Raw genomic sequence first — 7109 nt, 5'->3', positions numbered from 1 at the left:
CAACCATATTAATTATGACCTCGGAAGATTCACCACACACCTTGCTAACTGCCTTCATCACACTCCGCAATAAAGCAGTCTTTTCTCAAAAGCCCGGGAAAAAATAATGGAGAACATTAAAGAATAATAGGTACTATGAAGCAATTGACAAATTGTAAGAGTAAATGACGAGTAATCCCAAAAGCATGCAGTCTGTTAATGTAGTAAGTCAGATGGAAACCTTTCTTCGATAACAGTAAAACGTGAGAAAACCAAAAGAGATCAAAGGAAAAGGTTACACGCAGATAATTGACCTTCGACAGTGTGTTTACCAAAGAGTCTCCAATGACACAGGTATTATGGGATCCCAAAATTTAGTTTGGATGCCGTTCATGTCTCATGCTAAAGTTAACAGCTTAACATTCAGACGGATTAAGTATGAGACGATTAACAACAGACCAACAATCAATACGAGACAAAAACTCACTCATTTCTATAAGATGTAATGAGGTAGACATAGGCAGCAACTCAAGGTCTGAGGGCGAAGTCGTACTGCTGACTGTAGAGGAGTGTGACAGCAGTAAGGTGTTTCCCTCGGACAACCGGCATCTGCAACGATGCTGCCTTCTCACAAGGAAGGAAGGGTGAGAAAGGGTCGACTCTAAAAATGTCACACCTCACCTTATCTCACGGATTTACGTCTCCGATGGTAAGGTCCTTTGAAGAACGGAGCTAACACGTCAAAAACCTCCCACGAAAAAGCCGTGCGCGACCGGCCTCAAGCAGTTGTCCCCTGGGTTCTGCGGTTACGCTCCCAGGTCTTTAAGGCCGACATTAATCCAACTTCCTTTTCAGGTTCCTCAAGAAATACCCTTGCACGGTGTGGGCATCGGGGAAGAGACACCACCTTTCATACCCGTAACAGCACACGAGGCCAAGTCGGTCACATTCAAATCCTTCCTACACCTCCTAGTACCACTCTTATGTCCCCGACTAACCCTTCTCACGTCCTTTTTTCACTTCTCACCGCTAGGGCAAACGATTCGAGTACGTGGAACGCTATTCCTGGTCCCCTAAAACCACACTCTAAACTACATGTAGGAGCTTTTAACGTCCGAACACTGTGCCAAACAGGACAACAGGCTTCCTTAGCTAGGACTTTAGAATCTCGCGCCATCGATGTGTGCTGCGTCTCCGAAACGCGCATACAGGATCTGAGTATCGTCATTTATTTGACCTCACCATGCCAAAATAAAGAACCGACTCGTTTCACACTTCGTGTGTCTGGAAGCCCTGATTCTGCTTCCCGTGGCCTCGCCGGCGTAGGTATAACATTGAGTCCTAGGACAGAACTAGCTCTCTTAGAGTGGATCCCAGTAGACAGTCGTTAGTGCGATGTCCGACTAAACGGAACAATAAGGACTTGGAAAAGTAGGGACACTCGTCGTTGCCTCTTCGTCATCTCTGCCTATTCTCCCACTGTTTGCAGCGCAGATGATGTAAATGATGAGTTTTACAGAAAGCTTTCTGACCTCCGAAAAGCTAGACGCTCTGATGCAGTAATAGTGGCTGGTGACTTTAATGCTCAAGTAGGTAAACTAAGCGAAAGGGAAAGACACCTAGGTGGATCTTATGGTGTCGTGGCTCAAGGAACAGATAATGGCAACTGTCTGTTGCAGCTATGCTCAGATAACCTCTTGTTTCTTGCAAATACTAACTTTGAGCATAAGGAAAAACATCTTTTAATATGGAGACCCCTAATTCGTCCCAACGTTGGACCCAAAAAGATCACATAGCTATCAGCAACCGCTGGAGGGGCTCGATAGCAGACTGTCGCTCATTCTGCAGCACATGCTTAGATCTAGATCGTGCTCTAGTGCGAGCACGTATTTGCCTGAGCCTTACTGGACGTAAGAAAGACGCTGCACGGAGACCTCTTAGGGTCCTATTTCATGATAGTCAAGCTAAGAGCATATTTAAGGAACAACTAGGAAACCAGTTAGGCAGCCATGTATGTGATGTCCACCTCGAGGCAGCATGGAATGAAATCCGAAAAGCTGTGGAAACAGCAGTGATATCTGCTAGTAAGGTAAACCACAAGGTTAGGGAGCAACACTGGATCTCAGCAGCATCTACCGCACTGATAGATGCTCGAGAACTCATTCCGTCTGGATCCTAACATAACAAAGAGCGGAGTCAGATTAAGCGCAAGCTGACAAGAAGCCTACACAGCGATCGTGAACAATGGTGGGTAGCGAAAGCAAGAGAGATGGAAAAGGCAGCGGCAATAGCTAACAGCACACAACTGTTCAGACTCCTTAAGAAAACCGGTATTAGGAACCCGACTGTTAGTGAAACACTCTCAGAGAAAGATGGACATATTATACATTCTCAATCCAGGAGATTGGATCGATGGGCAGAACACTTTAGAGATCAGTTCAACTGGCCTTCAGTCACACTTCGGTTTCCGGCAATCCCTAGTCAACCTGAATGGCAAGTTAATGTAAGTCCTCCAAATCTTTACAAGGTTGGAAAAGCTATGGGAAATCTGAGGCATGGGAGAGCAGCAGGCCCTGACAGGTTTAGTCCTAAGATTTTTAAGGATGGTGGTTCAGTATTAGCAGTGAGATTAGCTGAGGTCTTAGGTAGAATTTGGGAACTGGACATAATCCCGTCTGACTGGTCTCAATCACTGATTGTGCCAGTCTATAAGAAAGGACAAAAGTCCTCTTGTGACAATAACAGAGGAATCAGTTTGACTAATATAGTGTCTAAAATATTAGCTTCACTAATACTTCGACGCGTAACTAAAGCTCGTGAAGAGCAGACCAGAGGAGATCAGGCCTGTTTTCGACCTGGACGTGGTTGTATAGACCAGATATTCACACTACGTCAGGTTCTAGAACACAGACACACGTTCAGACGCCCCACAACCGTAGTATTTCTCGACCTTAAGGCGGCACTCGACTCTGTTGATCGTGAGGTTCTATGGAAGTGTTTGTCATTGAAAGGAGTACCAAAGAAGTACATTAACCTTATAAAGGCTCTCTACTCGAACACAACTGGTCGAGTGAGAGCTTATGGCGAAGTCATCAGAATTGATTACTTCAAGTGGTATTCGTCAGGGCTGCCTACGCTCTCCATTCTTGTTTAACTTTGTCATCGACGTGCTTATAGAGATAACACTTTCCTCATCTAAATTTCTAGGGGTTGAACTTCTACCAGGAGATTCGCTTGTTGACTTAGAATATGCAGATGACATAGTTTTATTTGGTGAAGACGCTGACAAAATGCAGTCTTCTGACCACTCTAAGCAACAATGCAAGCATGTTCGGGATGCGATTCTCTCCCTCGAAATGCAAAATGTTGCTTCAGGATTGGGTTACATCGACACCCGAACTAATGATAGGGAGTGAAGTAGTTGAGTGTGTCGACCGCTTCACTTATCTTGGGAGTCTTATCAGCCCTTGCGATCTGCTATTTGACGAAATTTCAGCACGGATACAGAAGGCTCGACTAACTTTTGCCAACTTGCGTCATTTATGGAGTAGGCGAGATATCCGTCTATCAACAAAAGGACGTGTTTACTGCGCAGCAGTTCGTTCCGTCCTGCTTTATGGCAGTGAAACATGGCCGGTAAGAGTAGAGGATATCCGTAGGTTACTAGTATTTGATCATAGGTGTCTTCGAAACATTGCTCGTATATCATGGGACCATCGAGCAAGTAACACAGTTGTTAGGAAACGGGTGCTAGGTAAGGATGGCAAATCAATTGATGAACTAGTGAAACTTCATCAGTTGAGATGGCCGGGACACGTGTTACGTATGCCCAACGACCGACTGCCTCGACGTGCTATGTTCAGTGGTATAGGAGTAGGTTGGGAGAAAGCTAGGGGCGGCCAGACCAAAACATGGCACAAGTCCATGAAGTCAATGACAAGTAGACTGAGTCACGTTGGTAGGTGTAGACTACCTGGTTGGGGACCGCGAGATGATAGCAACCGATGGTTAGAGACCCCGAATGGCATGGCTCAAAATCGTTTGCAATGGCGCAGGTGCATCCACTCTCTGTGTTCTCCCAAATTCTAATCTTCTGAATTCTTCATGTCCCTTTTTTCCTCTTTCCAAATTCATTTCACTGGATTATACTCTTTAAATAACATCTCCAAACCCTAATCTTCCCGATTACTGCTTATACTCTTATTACCTCTACCACTATGGGATTTGAATCGACAACTGCGTCTCTGTGCTAATGTGGTATGGCAACTGGAACTGGTGTACGTACGTACGAAGTTCTACGTTGTTACTGACTGACTGACTGGATAGGCATACATACAGTTAGATCATCCGCATTTTTGATAAAAGTGTTTACTGTGGAAGATGGCAGATCATGCGGAAAGAAAGGAGAAAAGAAGAGGTGAAAGGACAGCTCCTTGTGGTACATCTTCATGAGATATAGAGACTGACCACTTTCCTCTAAACACAGTGTACTGTTCCCTTCCGGAGAGGTAGGAACATAGGCAGTTGGTTATCCAGCTGTCAGTGTTGACGCTGAATAACCTGTTAAGTAAACGTTGTCTTGGTACAGAATTAGAAGCAGAAGTATAGTCCAGAAAAGCGCATCGAACATACTTCTTAACCTTTTCCATGTTGAACACTAAATTGTGATGCGTGACGGCAACGGCATCTAAGGTGCTTCTTTTACATCTGTGAGCAAACTGATACGGATCAATGTGCTCTTTCATCGCAGGCTGAAGTGGAAGTATTATTAAGTTTTCCATTGTTTTGAGGAAGGGTGTAGTTATTGCAATAGGTCTAAACTTCATATTCATATCACCAGATAGTTTCTTGGGCACAGGGCCTATCTTTATCTTTCTCCACATTTTCCGTATGAGATTAGATGAGAAGGATCTGTTAAAGATAATCATGAATGGATAACATGGAACGTCAGCGCACCTTTTGGAAAGGAGGTTAGGCATATCATCAGGTCTTAAACATCGGGATGAATAAAGTGATTGAAGACATCTTTGGACATCAGTTTCAGTGAAATTAGGATCACAGCTATTCTTTAAACTTGTGGATATAGAGAGCATTACATCAGAGGACTGACGTGCAAATGACTTATTTAGGTCACAAACATTCAGTTGTTCATCGCTCCTAATATGCATGTCACCTGCAAGTTCTCTAAAGAGTCTGCACATACTTGGAGAATTTTTACAGGACAAGGGTTTTCGGGTAAACCTAGAGTTGAGACGTCTTATCTCTAGGTTTATCAAGCCATTTAGATTACGAACTTCATTTGCGTTTTTCCCCTTGAAAATTCTTTCTTTTACCCTCCGTAGTCGTTTTAGTTGTGTAGATGTACGTCGATCAAAACTTACAAAAATGGTTTCATTGGGACAACAAATATCGAAACAGAATTTAAGGTAACAAGTGATAACATCAGTAGTGTTTTCCAGTGAGTCGTCTGCAAATAATTCCCAGTTTGTCGTATGACACATGTTTTTCAGATTTCAGATATTTTCTTCTGAGTAATTCCTATATTTCACTTTCTTGGTTTGATGCAAGATTGTACTCTTCCCAAGCTTCCCATTTACTTTTGGTAGAACACGAATTATACAGTGATCCGAGCTAGGCAATGGGGCACGTTTACGAGTCGCATATACACCCACATCATTAATGAAAACGAAGTCTAAATGAGCATCCAAACGAGTAGGAAAATCTACCATGTTTTGGTGACCTAGTGACGTAAGGAAGCTACAGTCACATGAGTTGAAATCACCATATACAACTGAAAGTGAATCACTGAAGGCAGTAACAGCGAACCCAGTGAATTCATCAGCGAAAACAGATAGTGAAGATGATGTACAATCTGGAGTCACGTAGATATTGGTAACATAAACATATTTGTGTTTATTCAGATGCTTTGGACGACATCTTAGAGTTAGACAGTCGATAAAGGCATTTGAAAACTTAAAACACACAAACGAAGATCGACACCAGTTTATGTTTACAAACGTAGCTACACCGCCACCATACTTCTTTTTATTGTTTGATCGATCCTGACGATAAATTATGAAATCACGTAGTGATACTAGGTAGTCATCCTGTAAATCATTTAACCAAGATTCTTGAATTGTGATGACACCACAATTACGATACATATTTCGACTTAGTGGGAATTGAAGATAGTCCACCTTGTTAATTAGTGATCGGCAGTTAGAAGTCCGTAGCTCGGAAATCGACACACGATTAATGCTCATTCTCTTCAAAGCATATTGCCAACCACCACGATGTCTTTGATTGCGCTTTTTTGTAACTTGTGCAGCGAAAGGTCGTAGGCTTTTTATGAACGCGCCTGTATAAGTTGTGCGAATAATAGACATGATGAGACGTTGAGACAAAATGAAAAACAGATAACTTGTTGAAATAGTTAGATGGCAGAAACAGGTAGCCCAGATATTCAGTCAGGCCTCTGATAAAGTCTTTAATTAATAACGTATAAATATCTACTTACGCAATTAATGATTCTTTAAGAACAAGAGTACCTCACTAGATATCGAAACTAGGCTTTGCATGAAGAATTCGGATAAGATGCTACTCGATATTCTGAAACTTAACTGACAATTACTAGGGCCATTTAGGACAGGAATAATCCTAATGCAGAGCCCTCAAGTTCATGGGCCCCTCACATTTCTAATCGATGAGTGACCGATCACAATTTATGGTACCTGTAAATGTTTGTAACAATATTGTTGTGAACTCACTTGTCTCGTTCATTTGCGAGCTTCTCTCTGCTGAAACTGAACATAAATATTATGAGCCCTTGACCCGAATAACTATACATCAAATTTTCAATATGAGGCGATTCCATAGTCTGGGCCACTGAAAACTGAGGTATTCTACTTCCTAACGGCTTTGAAAGACAGATAAAAGTCTGAGTAATATCAGCTATGAAAAAGAGCAGATTAGAAAAATACAGAATGTAACGACAAGAGTCATATCGTCGATCGATCGATCGATCTGGACTAGTCATCATCAACCGTCACGAAAATCGGTTAATATTTCAGCATCTAATGATTAGTCTTCTAGTGATAGTTGGTCTATACATATGTGTAACTTTTAACTTT

The sequence above is a fragment of the Schistosoma haematobium genome, chromosome ZW, assembly GCF_000699445.3.
Source record: "Schistosoma haematobium chromosome ZW, whole genome shotgun sequence".
NCBI classification, from domain to species: Eukaryota; Metazoa; Platyhelminthes; class Trematoda; order Strigeidida; family Schistosomatidae; genus Schistosoma; species Schistosoma haematobium.
Note: the sequence above shows the minus strand (reverse complement) of the source record.